Source organism: Hyla sarda, chromosome 3, assembly GCF_029499605.1.
Source record: "Hyla sarda isolate aHylSar1 chromosome 3, aHylSar1.hap1, whole genome shotgun sequence".
Taxonomy (NCBI): Eukaryota; Metazoa; Chordata; class Amphibia; order Anura; family Hylidae; genus Hyla; species Hyla sarda.
This window is the reverse complement of record NC_079191.1, coordinates 215,924,657-215,942,882: the sequence shown is the minus strand read 5'-3', so window position 1 is coordinate 215,942,882 and position 18,226 is coordinate 215,924,657. Positions and strand designations below refer to the sequence as shown.

General features: G+C 44.1%; 1 protein-coding gene across 3 annotated transcripts in view; it reads left to right on the top strand.

The window, feature by feature from the left end:
• Positions 1 to 18,226, top strand: part of CNR1 (cannabinoid receptor 1) — a 155,549-nt gene that overhangs the window by 120,792 nt on the left and 16,531 nt on the right. Inside the window, exon 3 of one of the 3 annotated variants that reach the window (XM_056566084.1) lies at positions 2,836 to 2,957. The exons of the other annotated variants lie outside the window; for them this stretch is intronic. The gene's annotated coding sequence lies outside the window, so the exon portion shown is untranslated. The remainder of the gene's footprint in view (positions 1 to 2,835; positions 2,958 to 18,226) is intronic. 3 annotated transcript variants of the gene reach the window in all.

The following is an 18,226-nucleotide window of genomic DNA, read 5'->3' as shown; positions in this document are numbered from 1 at the left end:
GCTGACAGCTATCTGCCCCTCTCTGCTGCAATGCTCAATAATGTGAATAGGAGGTTTAGCTATCAATGATCCTTCTCAGTGTAACAGCAAAGCACTCTGCACTCCTGCCTTTCCCTAATGCTGATGTGAGTAGCAGTTGCAGTGTAACGCTGTGGTATGAGCTATTCACACACACACAGTCCCGTCCTCTCCATCTGAGTGCATAGATGAAATGAAGAGAGGCAAGATGGCCGCCGATTATATAGGGGCTGTGACATCACAGGGGTCAGTGAACACTGATAGGCTGCATCTCACATGTGGTTCTGGGTCAGTCCGCCTACCTTCATTCCTGCCACTGTTTCCCGCCCTCCCATAATCCCCTGCCCCATCTACTCACATGTGGATCCACCATCTTAGGTCTCCAATAGGCTGGAATGCTGTAAAATGGAGTTTAATTAAGTGATTTGTGCGATAGAATCGCGGCGATATTCATATTCGTTGCAAATCAAATTTTCATGAAATTCCTAACGAATTCGGGTTCGTCAACGTCGATTCGCTCATTTCTATTTCTAATATTAAGGCCCTTCAAATCCACTCAAAACTGAACTGGTTCTTGAAAAATTCAGATTTTGACAAATTTGTGAAAAATTGGAAAATTGCTGCTGAACTTTAAAGCCCTCTGATGTCTTCCAAAATGTCTTCCAAAAGTAAAAACATGTCAACTTAGACATTTTGTATATGTGAATGAATATATAATTTATTTGGGAGGTCCATTTTTCGTATAAGCAGAGAGTTTCAAAGTAAAAAAAAAATGCAAAATTTTAACATTTTTCATCAGATTTTGAAATTTTTCACCAAGAAATGATACAAGTATCAATGAAAACTTACCACTATCATAAAGTAGAATATGTCACGAAAAAACTATCTCGGAATCAGAATGAAAAGTAAGAGCATCTCAGAGTTCTGAGTTATTTATATTTAAAGTGACAGGGGTCAGATGTGCAAAAAATGCTTGGGTCCTTAAGGTCAAAATGGGCTGGGTCCTTAAGAGGTTAAAACACTCTTTGTGCTGATGTATGATTCCTCATTGTGGATCTGTATTTTCCACTAGATGCAATGCTTTGAAAAAAATACACACTATGGGGGAGATTTATCAAAACCTGTGTAGGGGAGAGTGACACAGTTGTAGTTATGCAACAGCTAGAGGCACACTGGTTGCAAAACACAGAGTTTGATACTTAAGGATACATTCACACAGGCGGATTTATTAGTGGGTTTCCCACTGCGTATTTGAAAGGGGGTGGGCTCTTCTTGGCCATCCACAGCAGATTTTCCATGGCAGAATTTACGCTGTGGAAAATCCGCAGAAAGCTCCTTTGAAGTCAATAGAGTCTCCTGCGGATTTTCCGCAGTGGAAATTAGACAGCGGAAACTCTGTTATGGACAGGCGAGAAGAGCCCGCCCCCTTTCAAATACACAGTGGGAAACCAGCAAATAAATCTGCCGTGTGAACGTACCCTAATTCAGTGTTTTGCAACCAGTGTGCCTCCAGCTGTTGCAAAACTACAACTCCCAGCATGTATGGTCTATCAGTGCATGCTGGGAGTTTTAGTTTGCAACAGCTGGATGCACACTGGTTGCAAAACACTGAGTTAAGTAACAAACTATCAGTGTTTCGCAACCAGTGTGCCTTCATCTGTTGCAAAAACTACAATTCTTAGCATGCAGTGACAGGGCATGCTGGGACTTGTAGTTACGCAACAGCTGGAGGCATACTTCTAAAATTCCCAGCATGCCTTTTGGCTGTCCATGTATGCTGGGGGTTGTAATTATGCAATAGCTGGAGGCACACTGGTTGCAAAACACTGAGTATTTGTTACTAAACTCAGTGTTTCCCAACCAGTGTGCCTCCAGTTGTTGCAAAACTACAACTCCCAGCATGCCCAGACAGCTGAAGGACATGTTGGGAGTTGTAGTTATGCAACAACTGGAGAACAGTTTGAAGACTACTGTGTAGTGGTGTCCAAACTGTAGCCTTCCAGATGTTGCAAAACTTCAACTCCCAGCATGCCCAGACAATCCAAGCATGCTGGGAGTTGTAGTTTGGCAACTCCTAGAAGGCAGCAGTCAAGATCACTAACCACAGATCTTCACTGCTGCCTCCACCGCTGCCTCCGCCACCGCTGCCAGTCCCGCCGCTGCCTGCTGCCGGTCCCGCCATGATCGACCATCCTGTCGGCTCCTCCTGCACTCCGCCACCTTTCCACCTACTCTGCCCGGACATCCAGGGGTGGGCAGAGCTGGGATTTCAACTTTAACCCCCCCACCCCCAACTGCCATTGGTCGGTCAATCTTTACCGACCAATGGCAGGGGATAGGATAAGGTGGCACCCCTGCCAACTTGCCCCTATCCCTCAGAATTATCGGGGCTGTCTCTGACATCTCTGATCATCCCTATTTTCCGGGCTATTGGGTCACCAGAGACTCGATCAGCCCAGAATCGCCACGAACCCCCCAAGTCGCATGTCATTGGTCATTCACTTATTGACTGGCCATTCTGATTGGTCCCCAGTTGCATAATAACATCTGTCAGCTGTTCAGAACAGCTGAGATGAAGTTTTTAGAGAATGTATTGGACATGTATGAACGTCCATTTGCGTTAAATGATAGGAAAAATGGACGTTCATACATGTCTATTTGTGGGAAGGGTTTAAGTGTGGTTGGATAAATCTCTTTCCTTAGGCATTGTGTTTAGTTTAACCCGTTAAGGGGGTTAACCAGAGGGTGGGGGTGGGAGGGTTTAAAGCTATGTCCATTGCGTGGGATATAACAAAATAAATCTTTGCTTACCTCCAGCCCTCCACTTAGCTGCAGAATGACACACTGGGCTGGGTACTTCCCAGGCCAGATATACGGAAGCTCAGAAATCACATGGCGAAACGGAACAGGACACTGGAGGCATTGCAGGAGTGCTGGAGGTAAGTAAAGGTTTGTTTTGTTATATCCCACTTAATGGGCATAGCTTTGAACCCCCACCTGCTCGATAACTCCTTTAAAGACGAGCCATTTTTCATCTTTGCGTGTTCATTTTTTCTCCTCCTTTTAATTTTTTGTCTACAGATCCATATAAAGGCTTGTTTTTTTGTGGGAAAAAATTGTGCTTTGTAATGAAAGCTTTCATATTGTGATAAAGTATACTGCAAAACGGAAAATCAAAAATTACTTGTGAGGTAAAATAAAATAAAAAGATCAATTTTGCAAATTACAGTTCACTGTACAGTAAAATTGGCATGGTATCTGTATTCCTTAAATTAGTGAGATTGTAATAATACCTAATTTGTATAGTTTCTATGATGTCTTACTGCTATAAAAAAATAGGTTAAACTTTATTTTTCTTTTCTGAAGTGCATGGGAGCTCATTTTTGGTGACGTAGTCTTTATAGGTAACAATTTGATACATACAAAAAGTAAGGGAATACTCTACTCAAGCCTGGTCTTTCATATGCTCATTTGTGGAAGCGTATACACATAATAATTTAGTGAAAGAATGTGATAATAATGCAGTCAGATCAAAAGAACAATGGGGGAGATGTATCATTTCCAGTGTATAATAGAAAGTTTTTACCCCTCTGCCTGTTGTCTAAATTTGGCGCAGCTGCGTTAAATTTATCATTCTTGCGCAGCTACTTTCTTGAATTGCGTTTAAATTTAGAATTCTCCTCAGAGCATAAATTTACACGGCAGCTCTATTTAGTAGGAGCTTTGTCTGCAGCGTATCTGCACCTAAACAGTAAGTGTGTCCTCGTTATTAGTTTTAGAATTTTTTTTCTTCATTATGTAGAGTTTTAATCTCACAATAATACCACTTTTTGCACCCAATTATAACACATTAATTATACCAATGTCCTTATTCTTCATTTAACATCTGTGACACCCCTGTGCAAACCACCTCAAATGTACATGGTGCACTCTACCTTATGGGCCTTGTTGTGCGCCCACAGAGCACTTTGCGCCCACATATGTGGTATCTCCGTACTCTGGCTAAATTGTGTCCCAAAAAATGGGGATCTTTTTTCCCATTTACCTCTAGTGAAAATGTAAAGTATGCGGCAACACCAGCATGTCAGTGTAAATAATTTTATTTTTATACACTAACATACTGGTGTAGACTCCAACTGTTCCTTTTCATAATGGGTAAAAGGAGAAAAAGTACGGCGATACCCCATATGTGACCCTAAAATGTTGCCTTAAAATATGACAGGTCTCCAAAGTGAAAGACCGCCATGCGCATTTGATGCCTAAATTAGGGTTTTGCATAGGGGTGGACATAGGGGTATTCTATGCCAGTGTTTCCCAAACAGGGTGCCTTCAGCTGTTGCAAAACTCCCAACATGCCTGGACAGTCAATGGCTGTCCGGCAATACTGGGAGTTGTTGTTTTGCAACAGCTGGAGGCTCCATTTTGGAAACAGGGCCTTACCAGACGTTATTCATATTTATTGGGGAGGGGAGGGGGGCTGTGTAGCGGTATGTGTATATATAGTGTTTTTTACTTATTTTATTTAAGTGTAGTATAGTGTAGTGTTTTTAGGGTACAGTCACACGGGCGGGGGTTCACAGCGAGTTTGCTGCATCTCAATCTTGCAGCACTCCCTGTAAACCTCTGCCCATGTGAGTGTACCCTGTCCATTCACATTGGGGGGAGGGGTGGGGGAAACTTCCAGCTTTTGCAAAACTACAACTCCGAGCATGCCCTTTGGCTGTCCGTGCATGCTGGGAGTTGTAGTTTTGCAACAGCTGGAGGCACACTGGTTGTGAAACACGGAAACAGACAGTGTTTCGCAACCAGTGTGCCTTCAGCTGTTGCAAAAACTTCAAATCTCAGCATGCAGTGACAGCAGAAGGACATGCTGGAACTTGTAGTTATGCAACAGCTGGAGGCATACTGCTACAACTCCCAGCATGCCCTTTGGCAGTCCATGCATGCTGAGGGTTGTAGTTATGCAACAGCTGAAGGCACACTGGTTGCAAAACACTTGAAAGTTTTTTACTTAACTTAGTGTTTCCAAACCAGTGTGCCTCCAGCTGTTGCACAACTTCAATTCCCAGCATGCATGGTCTGTCAGTGCATGCTGGGCGTTATAGTTTGGAGGCACAGCTGGAGGCACACGGGTTGGGAAAAAGAGTTAGGAAACAAACAATGTTTCCCAACTAGTGTGCCTCCAGCTGTTGCAAAACTATAATTCCCAGCATGGCCAAACATGTTGGAAGTTGTATTTCGGCAATATCTGAAGGGTCAGATGTTGACGAAATACAACTCCCAGCATGCTTGGGCAGTCTGGGCATGCTGAGAGTTGTAGTTTTGCAACAGCTGGAGGTCCACAGTTTGTAGACCACTGTATAATGGTCTCCAATTTGTGGTCTTCCAGATGTTACAGAACTACAACTCCCAGCATGCCTCGACAGAGTGGGCATGCTGAGATTTGTAATTTTGGAACATCTGGAAGAGCACAGATTGGAGACCATTATACAGTGGTCTCCAAACTGTGGCCCTCCAGATGTTGCAAAACTACAACTCCCAGCATGCCCAGAAAGCCAAAGGCTGTCTGGGCATGCTGGGAGTTGCAGTTTTGAAACTCCCAGAGGCAGCAGTGAGATCTCTTTACGGCGATCTCACTGCTGCCAATGAGGATGCCGCCCTGCTGCCGGAAACTCACCGCCGGGACGCACCACCTCCGGGACCGTCTGGAGGACGCCGCTCGCACCGGGACAGCTCGGGACACCGCATGGCCGGGTAAGTGACGCCGGGGGACGGGTAAGGGACACTTAGCAGAGCGGTGTGTGTCCCGATCCCCGTGATCTGGACTCACACACCGCGCTGCTAAGTATTCTGATAGCGAAACGCTGCTATCAGCTAGTCAGATTTGACTAGCTGATAGCAGTGATCGCTGGGGGGGGGGGGGGGTAGGGGGCTATTGAAACATCCTGTGGTCACATGGTAAGATGGCCACCATCTTACCGGGCGCTGGGGAAAAGTATAACGGAAAGCAGTAAATTGTAAAAATAAAAGGAGAATGATCTACAGTGTTAAGTGGATTACAAAGCTATTTCAATGTGACGGAACTTGTTCAATGATAAGTAAGATATCAAAAATTTCCTATGTAAATGTATTAAATTGTTGGATCATAAAATAACAATACCAATATCCAAGTGATCTAGTGAATAACTGAACTGTAAACAAATATTCTATATGCAAATTATTTTAAAAGTGCTTTGGAATAACCAAGGAGTGAAAATATAAAGCAAACCAAATGAGGAATTGAGATAGGAAAGTAAAAACATTCTGGTGGTTCCTTAGTAGAACTTTCCTTCAGAAATAGAAAGGATTGCTACGTGCAGTTAAAGTTGGCTTATATTTGCTGGGAAAAAGACGCACTTGCGTCAAAATTTTTGGTGCAAAGGAAAAGTACGCAGGTAATAAATCCATGTGTAGTATAGATGTCACTCCAAGGTACCCTGATTCAGCCACATCTGGACGACATGCTCTACCAAAACGTGCGCAAAAAAATGCGCAAAAAAAAGGGCTTGCGCAAAATTTTGCGCAAAAAAATACACACAAAACAGGGTTAAAATCTTTGATACATGTCCCCCAATGAGTATATTAAGTAAAAATAGTCTTATTTATTATTATTAAAAGTAGATTGTTCCAATGGCATTATCCTCAGAGCCCTGCAGAAATGCTTATATATTCAATTATAAAATCCAATGGGGAAATAGGGTAAAATATACAATGTAATCTATTATACTATACAGCGTCTTTAGAGATATTGGATAGTGTGTGCAGACAATATTCATATGTCGCACATTGTTTGTAATAGCATAGTCCGTAGTGAAAGGTGGTTACTATGTAACTGATGATATTGTAGTCCGTATCGGTTAAGTAGTTACTGTTTAACTGTAGAAGGTGTTTGTAGTCTGTAGCAGTAACTGGGTGACTAGTTATATAGGATTCTTTGATACTGTGTGTCACAATTAGACAGTTTGTCTCACCAGTTCTGAAATGGTCCCACGGTGCTCTCTCAACTTACCAGCTGTGGCTCCTAGCACGTACAACTAGTTGCTCCTGTGCTTGCCAGTCGTCAGCGCCAGCGAGCCAGAGGAGGGAGTGGTCTGCAAGCCGGAGTGTCGGTGGTTTCCTCGTGCTCTGCGCGTGCCGGGAATTAGATGTCAGTTGCTTGTCACTGTAAACTTGCTTCAATGTGCGGTTGGGTGTAGCTTTGATCAGCTGTACTAGATACAAGGGCCCTGCAGATAATTCCGTTGGAACAATATACTTTTAATACTAATAAATAAGACTATTTTTACTTAAAATATACTCATTGTTCTTTTGACTGCATTATTGTCACATTCTTTTACCAAGTTATTATGTGTATACGCTTCCACCAGTGAGCATATGAAAGACCAGGCTTGAGGAGAGTATTCCCTTTCTTTTTGCATATATTGTTCCATAGGTTGTATAGCATACACAACTTTATACACTAGTACTCATGCTGTTTGTTTTTTTGTCTACACGTTTATATTTAAATGGGAAAAGGGGGGGGAGTAATTTGAACTTTTATAATGGAAGCGGTTAATTATTATTTTTTCGTTAATAACACTATTAGGATTTTTTCACTTATTTAGTGTCCCTAAGGGATTTGTATGAGCAATGATTAGATCTGCATTGAAAGCGGGCTCGGGTCTTGAGCCCATGCCATACACGCTTGAAAGATGCAGGACTTGCATTCCCATTCTGCTTTGTCAAGTGATCATTTATTCCCAGTATGTGATTAACATTATAGGAAATGGGAAGGGAACATGAAGTGTACCCCCTGGGATTTCCTCCACCAAGTGGAAAGTAAAGGCTCCAGCAAAAACAGCTGAGATGGCAGTAACGTTTCTAGCATTAGGAGAATTTTCTAATCCAGTGTCCCAGACACACCACAATCTTTATTTTAAACTATATCTGTATCCTAAGGACATACCGTAAATACAGTTAAACACAAGGATAGGGCACAGATTTGTCAGTTCCCTATTCCATGATTCACTCTTTGACCCCTGTATTCACCAAACCATGTAAGACCTAAATAGCCCTGTAGTCAAGATACTAGACCGCCAGTCAATCCTGCTCACTGCTGCCTCTGTTTACTTCCCTAGATGACGCGCCCTCCCTGCTGCGCTGATGACATCGCTGGGCTACCCTGCAGCCAATGACTAGTACCAGTTGTCTTGTGCTGACTACCACTGAGGCTAGTTATTGGCTGAAGGGAGGTCTGTCAACATCACCAGAAGAGCAGGGAGAGTGTGACATCAAGATAAGTAAACAAAGGTCATAGTAAGAATCAGAGCAGCGCTGATGGACTCAGGAGACCGTAAGTGCAGTATATTATGTTATTTTACCCCCGCTAGCACATTTTTTATTTATCTCCGTTAAAGAAATCTAAATTATGCAGAATTACCTCCACCAGATTATTATGCATAATCACCACCAGATTATTTTCCATGAGGTCTGTACCCCCATGTAATCTGGCCCTGCTGGGTGATAATATAAAACAGTAATGTAAATGCAAAGCAAATTAATTCTATGCTAATATAACCATTTTATATTCAATTCTCTCACAATACGAGACAAATCAAAACTGTTGCATTGCATTTATTTCTTAAAATAAATTGGGGGAATTTATCATTTTATGTACACGATAGGGGAGATTTATCAAAATTTGTGCAGAGAAACAGTGGTGCCCCTGCTCAAAGCAACCAATGAGATTGCCTCTTTCATTTTTCAAAAGGCCCCTGAAAGATGGAAGAAGCAATCTCCCCCTTTATTTTTGCTGTAAATTTGTCTTAATTACTTTTTTTGCAACTTTCCAAGTAGACTATTTCCTCATAGTTTTGTAGGTATGTGAAATTCGAGTTGATTTTCTGCAGTGGTCATGAACTTATCCTGTGCGACTTGTGGTGAAATGTCACAAAAAGCCCTCGATGGGGGAGATTTATCAAAACCTGTGAAGAGGAAAACTTGTCCAGTTGCCCATGGCAACTAATCAGCTCGCTTCTTTCATTTTTAACAAGGCCTGTGTAAAATTAAAGAAGCATTTTGATTGGTTGCTATGGGCAACTTTTCCTCTTGACAGGTTTTGATAAATCTCCCCCAATGTGTCTTAAATTAACACCAGCCCTGACCCTGGCTTTCAAAACTGGCTGTGGATAGCATTAGTAAAAAGTTGCACAAATTGTCACATTGGTTAAAAAGCCACATTAAAAACACAGAGGCAGAACCATGCAAAGTGATGTACTGAAGTGTACAAAAATTTATACTAGCACCATATTTATCATATGCTATAAAGATTTTTATTAATTTGGTGCACATACATGTTGCCCCCACACAACCACCTACACCATTAATAAATTCCCCCATTAACTTTCATTATAACCTAAGAGCCAATGCTGTCTGTGATAAAGAGCTGACTGGGGACGGATTGGCTCAGCAGAGTAATAGGATCTTCTAAAGAACCCAGGTTGTGGCACCATAATGTGCAATCAGCACGTGAAGTATGTAGGCAGACAGCACTCACTAAATACAGATAGAAATATTAGCTCATATTTAGCATTCTTTCTGAGACAAAAATGTATCTGAATTTTGTCTCAGACAGCTAGCAACCAATCACAGCTCAGCTTTCAGTTTAATAGAGCAATTTGAGAAATGAAAGATAAGCTATGATTGGTTTCTATCTATCTGAGACAAAAATTATTGTACAGTGAATTTCAGCCCCACATCAGTTGTTTAACAAGCTTGATGAATTTAACTGCATTCACTCAATAAGTGTTGTCCGCCTATAGACGTGGCCTTGAATTCCTACTTTGCTGGATAAGAACTCCACCATCATCATAATTCTTGGGATGTGCTCTTCACTACAGTCTTTTTTCTAGTGTCTAGTAGAACAGGTCAAGTTTGGGATTGGCTTTGACATTTGCCACTATGGTCTTTTTCTTATGAGTTGATTCACAATCAATCTATATCTGGATATTATTCATGCAATAGAGAAGGAAAGAAATGGAGCAACTCACCACACCGACCCAGGTATTCTTTGCAAGTGGTAATTTATTCCAAAGCTTCAACCATGGAAGACAAGCAGGGGAGAGTGAATGTAGGATGCGAGGTATCCTCTCGGTGACAGGACCGTTTGGCGCCTGAGCGCTTCTTCAGACCGGGATAGGATCTATCTCGGTCTGACGAAGTGCTCAGGCGCCAAACGGTCCTGTCACCGAGTGGATACCCCCGCATCCTACATTCACTCTCCCCTGCTTGTCTTCCATGGTTGAAGCTTTGGAATAAAGTACCACTTGCAAAGAATACCTGGGTTGGTGTGGTGAGTTGCTCCGTTTCTTTCCTTCTCTATTGCATGAATATTGAATGACTTGCCTTATATGTAGAGCACCACTGAAGTCCCTCCAGCTGTTGCAAGGGAAGACACAGGAAAACCGAGTAGATTGCTGTATCCTAAGTGCTAGTTTAGGTGGTGCCGAGTCTCTCTCTACATGATTATATCTGGAAATTCTCTACATGCATTGATCACACTCAATATTAAGATATAATTATAAGTGACTCTATTCCGTATAGATGCAAGATGAAAAAATAGCCTTTGCATGAAAAAGCCAAAAAAAGTTATCCCTTTTTTTAGGATCATGGATTGAGTAGGCCTGACTGGTAGTTTCAGCAGCAAAGTGTGGTAGACTGATAGGAGTTGTATTAGTCGACGGAAAGCAGGCAGTGGTGGAATAGTGCTACTAGAAGCCAGCAGACAGTAGGCAATGGTGAACTGGTAGTAGAAGACATTTAGCAATGCAGGGTCTAAGAGCCATAACTTTCAAATGGCTGTACCAATGTAAGTAATTGACACCTCGTTTTACTCCTGTTCACCCCCACTATAACCCAGTGTATTGGGTTAAGTCCGTTGAACAGGCTGTCGATTTCTGTTAAAACAGCGTGGATATCTCCAGCATGTCTTGCTCTAGCTATGACTAGAGACTGATTTCCTCTGAGAACTGTCAGTGGGCAGCAGTTTGCAGAGAAGGGAGACTCCTAGTGGTCAAAACTTTAGATCAGTTTTTTTTTTATAGTTTTTATAACATTTTCAAGAATATTAAAATAAAGAAAATAACTAAGTTGATCATCTCAAGATAGGATTTCCAACCAACATAGTAATAACAGTAAGTATTGTAGTACAGCATATTGTGAACTGGTCACACTTAATTTAGATATCATGAGTTCCATCAGTCAATAATTTTAGAGCAGTTTTTTTCTCAGAGAGTCATCTTTGTTTAATAAAGTGGTTTAAAAACCTGTTATCACATAGGCTCAAATGGAGGGAAGTTGTTTGAAACAACAATGACCATTTAAGCTGTCAAGTATCAGTGATACAATCTTTATCAGGGTCTTTGTTGTGCAGATCTGTGAAAACATCTATGTAATTCTGTGATATAATAATATTTATTACCAATCGGTTGTGACACATTTTCCTACTATGTTTAAAGTCAGTTATGCAGTGCTCTTTTTTTTCACCATTGCAATGTGCCACATTTTATGCCAAATGCCAGTGATGCTATTATGTTGGGTCAACCTTTGTACCTTGGTCCAGTTATAAATTACAGATAATACAAGAAAGAAATACAAACATTTATACTGTAATATTTAGGGATAAGCGAATCGAATCTGGCGGATCCACATGTGTAACGAATTTCAGGAAAAATTTGATTCACAACTAATGCGAATATCGCCGAAATTTGATTGCGCGAATTGCTTCATTAAACTCCATTTAGTGCAGTTCAGGCTCCAGGGCATCTAAAATGGCAAATCCATATGTTAGGACATGGGGCAATGAATCCTGGGAAGGCGGGAACACGGGTAGGCGGGATGACCCTGAATCACATGCAGAATTATCAGCAACCAGTCACCCCTGTGATGTAACATCCCTATATAATCGGCAGCCATCTTGCGGCTAGTGTTGAGCGGCATAGGCCATATTCGAATTTGCGAATATTCGCGAATATATGGACGAATATTCGTCATATTCGCGAATATTCGCATATTCGTAATATTCTCGTTGTATTTTCGCATATGTGAATATTCGCGTGTGCGAAAATGCGCATATGCGAAAATTAGCATTTGCAAATTTTCGCATATGCGAAAAATCGCACACCGGCCTCACACAGTAGTATTAGAGCCTTCTTTACACCACACAAGCTGGAAGCAGAGAGGGATGATCACTGTGATGTGTACTGTGAAAAAAAAAAATAAATAAAAAATAAAAAAAAACGAATATTCGTAATTACGAATATATAGCGCTATATTCGCGAATATGCGATATTCGCGAATAAAATTGGAATTGCGAATATTCGCGAGCAACACTACTTGCGGCCAGTCACTTCAGCCTTTTATTATAGAGAGAGAGAGGGACAGGAAACGCTGTGTGTTGCACAGAAAAGCATTTTTCCAGCAGCGATTCACCTTCCAGTCACATCAGCGTTCTATTACAGAGAGGGAAAGAGATCAGTGTGTTGCACACAAAAACCTTTTTACAGCAGCGATTCACCTCAAGACTAAATACAGCCTAGAAGCACTGATAGGGAAGGGAGTGACATTGAGAGAGAAAGTGCAATTTTGGGTGTAGTACACAGCGACTGTGAGCTGCACCACTGGTGTTTACTGCTGGTGTTGTACACAAATACTGTTTTAAGCATACTGGAGCGCATTGTCCTCCCCTCATAAGTGCATACCACATGGCATGATCCGGGAGCAGTCCCTGTTCAATGCTGTTCCCTCCCCCACAGAAGTATCTTATGCTGTGGATTCAGCTCCACTATTTAGTGAGGATGATCTACTAGAGGACAATCCACAGCTACTGCCCAGCCAAGAAGGGGAGGAGACATCCACTAGGCAGGCAAGTAGTGATGAGGAGAGTGGTGTGGGATGTGATGTTGCGAGCATTCAAGCTCCGGAAGCAGACACTGTTGAGGAACCTGAGCAGGACATCAGTGATGTGCAGTCATAACTTGACAATATTGAAGCCGATCGCACTTGGGAGCTGGGTGCAGAAGGGGCTTCATCATCATCAGTAGTGTTGCTCGCGAATATTCGCAATGCAAATTTTTTTCACGGATATCACATATTTGCGAATATTCTTGAATATAGCGCTATATATTTGTAATTACGAATATTCGTTTTTTTTTTGTTTTTTCACAGTACACATCACAGTGATCACCCCTCTCTGCTTCCAGCTTGTGTGATGTAAAGAAGGCTCTAATACTTCTGTTTGAGACTGGCGTGCGAATTTTCGCACATGCGAAAATTTGCATATGATAATTTTCGCATATGCTAATTTCCGCATGCGTGAATTTTCGCATATGCGAAAATAAAACGCGAATATTACGAATATGCAAATTTAGCGAATATATGACGAATATTCGTCCATATATTTGCGAAATATTGCGAATTCGAATATGGCCTATGCCGCTCAACACTAATCATCAGGAGAAGAGAGTTGCAAGTTGCCTGTGAGGCAGCAGCTGAGCCAGCAAGGGGGTAGCATGGATGGCAGTCAGCATGGTGGCAGAAGTGGAAAGTCTGGAGCCAAATGTGCCCGGAGTAGACCACCTGCTTTGTGGCAGCCTACCTTCCTGGTAGGTAGTGGAACAGGGGTTCCTGGAGTCGGCGGCAGTAGCAGTCAATCTGTGTGGACTGTTGGTGGGAAAATCAGCTACTCGGCGGTGTGGCAGTTTTTCATCAAGCATCCAGAGGAGGTTAACATGGTCACAAGCAAGATGTGTCGGCAGAATGTGAAGCGTGGCCAGGGTCCCAATGTTGGCACCTTGGCCCTGTGTCAACATATGCAGCATCATCATAAAACGGCCTGGGAGAACCGTGGCTCCAATGTGGTGGGTGGTCCAGCCTGCTGCATCACCCAGTGGCACGCTGCTCCCTCTTTCAGCCAGCCAAGGCTCCACCACCTCAGCCGAAGGGAGCTGTCATACTCTCCTTCTGTCGCTCCAGATGCTCCTGCTCCTTCTACTTTTAGTCAATCATTCTGCCAACAATGCATCGGCGAAGCCATGTCCAAGAGACAACAAACAGTATGTGCCCACTCATCCAACGGCCCAGAAGCTGAATGTGCTCCTGTCCAAGTTGCTGGTGCTGCAGTCCCTCCCTTTTCAAGTGATGGACTCTGCACCTTTCAGAGAACTGATGGCTTGTGCCGAGCCGAGGTGGAGAGCCCCAAGCCGTCATTTCTTTGCGAAGAAGGCAGTACCAGCCCTGCACAATTTTGTGGAACAGAAGGTGGGTCAGTCCTTGAACCTGTCAGTGTGTACCAAAGTGCACGATGTGTGGAGCTGTGACTATGGTCAGGGACAATCCATGCCCTTTATGGCCCACTGGGTGAATGTGGTTCCTGCACAGCCACAACAGCAACTTGGACAGGTCACGCCGCTTCTGCCTCCACGCTCTCAGGCTGTTGGTCCTGAAACAGTGTGCGACTCTGCCTTCTCATCCTCCACCGTGTCCTCAGCCTCCACGGCACGGACAAGTCTCAGTGCTCCTCTAGCATACCATGTGTGCAGTTCACGGTGGTGGCCCGCTGTTCTTCACATGGAGTCACACAAGGGAGGAACTGCTAAAAGTCATTCATCAAGAAATCGAATAATGGCTTACTCCAAGAAGACTGGAAATGGGAACCATGGTGACCGACAATGGGAAGAACATCTTGTCTGCGCTGCGACAAGGAAGCCAGAGACATGCACCCTGCATTGCACACGTGTTCAATCTGGTTGTCAAGCGGTTCCTGATGTGTTCCCTCCATCTGCAAGACATCCTAACAATGGGAAGGAAACGTTGCATGCACTTCAGCCACTCATACACCGCAAAGCATATCCTCCTTGAGCGGCAGCGTCAGAACGGCATCCACCAACATAGTCTGATTTGCAATGTTTCCACACGTTAGAATTCCACCCTCCATATGTTGGACCGACTGTACTAACAGAGAAAAGCCATCACCGATATCTTGATGACTTCAATGTCAACCAGTGGCAGCTCATACGTGACACCTGCCGTTTGCTCAGGCCTTTGAGGAAGATACATTGTTAGTCAGTCACCAGGATTACGGGATGAACAACGTCATTCCACTGCTTCATCTACTACAACAGGTGTTGGAAACGATGGCTGGTCAGGGCACTGGAGACGTGGCACCTACATCTCACGGCCATATGAGCCCTGTGGGGGCTGAACTGAAGGGGGAGGAGGAGGGGAAGGGGCACAGTGGAGCACAGTTTAGGTTTCGCGAAATGGGCAGTTTTTCTAGTCATGTGACAGTAGAGGAGGAGCAGGAGAAGCTAGAGGAGCTAGAGGGTTATGAGGAAGGCGAGACAGAAGACCCAGACACACCATGCCAGCATGCAGTGGAGATGGAGGCAGGGAGACCCTCCAAGTCCCTTGCACAAATGGCACGATGCATGCTCACTTGCTTGCGTAGTGACTGCCGAATTGTCACCATTCTGCAGCAGGATGACTTCTGGCTCTCCACTTTATTGGACCCTCACTACCGGCACAAAATGGGGGTCTTTTTTACACCCACTGAGCGGAGGACAAACTGACCTACTACAGAGACATCCTACGTAGTCAGTTGGACGATGCCTACCTGAAATCGAAATCAAACAAAAGGAAAGGTGTGCAAAAATAAAAACATATGCCACCTACACCACCAAGTATTGATGTGAAGCAAAGACCTCTAAAAGGTGGAAGGAACAACGTATAGGCCATTGCAACCGGTGGGGGTAAAAACTTCCCCTGTAAGGCCCTACTCTCGCATTATTAATTCCCTTCTTGGCAAAGTGTTACTCGCCCTAAAAAGGGCAGCCCCACACAGGAACCTCTCCCTATTTCCCCTTAGAAACATTGCCATTTCCCAGGGTTTTTAGGTGGAATTAGAGAGAGTTTCCTGTGTGGGGTTGAACTTTTTAGGGTGAGTAACACTTGCCAAGAAGGGAATTAATAGGGGGAGAGTAGGGCCTTACAGGGTAAGTTTTCACCCCCACCTGCTAAAATGGACAATACATTGTTCCCTTCCACCTTTTAGAGGTCTTTGCATCTTTGGTGGTGTAGGTGGTACATGGTGTTTTTTGCACACCTTTCCTTTTGTTTGATTTAAAAAAAAAATTTGGGTCCATATATTTTATCCCAAGCATATCATTAAAAGTTATGTTTTACATGATGCATATCCTCAATACTTACATGAGCACACTAACACTTATACAAAAGAGACCGTTTTCTTCTGCCTACCTGCCTCAGCTACTATTTTGATCCTGCCACTGCCTGATGCCACACATCTGATGCCAAGTTCTCGTTTTTTCACTTACCTTCGTCACCGGGTACTGGTATTGTCAACCACCGCACCACTCTGTCACTGGGTCTCTTTGAGGACTCCTGATTCTGCTGCTGCCACCTCCATTCTGCCACCATATGTTATCCTTGTGCTATTGCCACCTCAAGGCTGTCTCATTCTGCCACCATATTTCTCCTCATGCTGATGCCACCTCCAGGCTTTCTCATTATGCCACCATATATTCTCCTCATTCTGATGCTAGCTCCAAGCTGTCTCATACTGTCACCATATGTTCTCCTCATGCTGCTGCCACTTCCACGCTGTGTCATTCAGCCACTATATGTTCTTCTCATGCTGCCTCCACCTCCAGGCTGTGTCATTCAGCCACTATATGGTCTCCTCATGCTTCCGCCATCTCCAAGCTTTGTCATTCAGCCACTATATGCTGCCATCAACTCCAGGCTGTGTCATTCAGCCACTGTTTGGTCTCCTCATGCTGCCGCCAACTCCAGGCCGTGTCATTCAGCCACTATATGTTCTCATGCTGCCGCCAACTCCAGGCTGTATCATTCAGCCACTATATGTTCTCATGCTGCCGCAAACTCCAGGCTGTGTCATTATGCCACTATATGTTTTCCTCATGCTGCCGCAAACTCTAGGCTGTGTCATTCAGCCACTTTATGTTCTCCTTATGCTGCCGACACCTCCAGGCTGTGTCATTCAGCCACTATATGTTCTCCTCATGCTGCTGCAAACTCCAGGCACTGTCATTGAGCCACTATGTGGTCTCCTCATGCTGCCGCCACCTCCAAGCTTTGTCATTCAGCCACTATATGTTCTCAATCTGCCGCAAACTGCAGGCTGTGTCATTCAGCCACTATATGCTGCCAGCAACTCCAGACTGTGCCATTAAGCCACTATGTGGTCTCCTCATGCTGCTGCCAACTCCGGGCTGTGTCATTCAGACACTATATATTCTCCTCATGCTGCCGCCACATCCATGCTGTGTCATTCAGCCACTATATGGTCTCCTCATGCTGCTGCAAACTCTAGGCTGTGTCATTCAGCCACTATATGCTGCCGCAAATTCCAGGCTATGTCATTCAGCCAGTATGTGGTCTCCTCATGCTGCCGCCAACTCCAGGCTTTGTCATTCAGCCACTATATGTTCTCCTCATGCTGCAGCAAATGCCTGGCTGTGTCATTCAGCCACTATATGCTGCCCCCAACTCCAGGCTGTGTCATTCAGCCACTATGTGGTCTCCTCATGCTGCCGCCAACTCCAGGCTGTGTCGTTCAGCCACTTTATGTTCTCCTCATGCTGCCGACACCACTAGGCTGTGTCATTCAGCCACTATATGGTCTCCTCATGCTTCCACCACCTACAGGCTCTGTTATTCAGCCACTTTGTGATCTCCTCATGCTGCCGCCACCTCCAAGCTTTGTCATTCAGCCACTATATGTTCTCAATCTGCCGCAAACTCCAGGCTGTGTCATTTAGCCACTATATGCTGCCACCAACTCCAGGCTGTGCCATTCAGCCACTATATGGTCTCCTCGTGCTTCCGCCACCTACAGGCTGTGTCATTCAGCCACTATATGTGGTCTCCTCATGTTGCCGCAAACTCCAGGCTGTGTCATTCAGCCACCATATGTTCTCCTCATGCTGCCGCCACCTCCAGGCTGCGTCATTCAGCCACTATATGTTCTCCTCATGCTGCCGCAAACTCTAGGCTGTGTCATTCAGCCACTATATGCTGCCGCAAACTCCAGGCTGTGTCACTCAGCCACTATGTGGTCTCCTCATGCTGCCGCCAACTCCAGGCTGTGTCATTC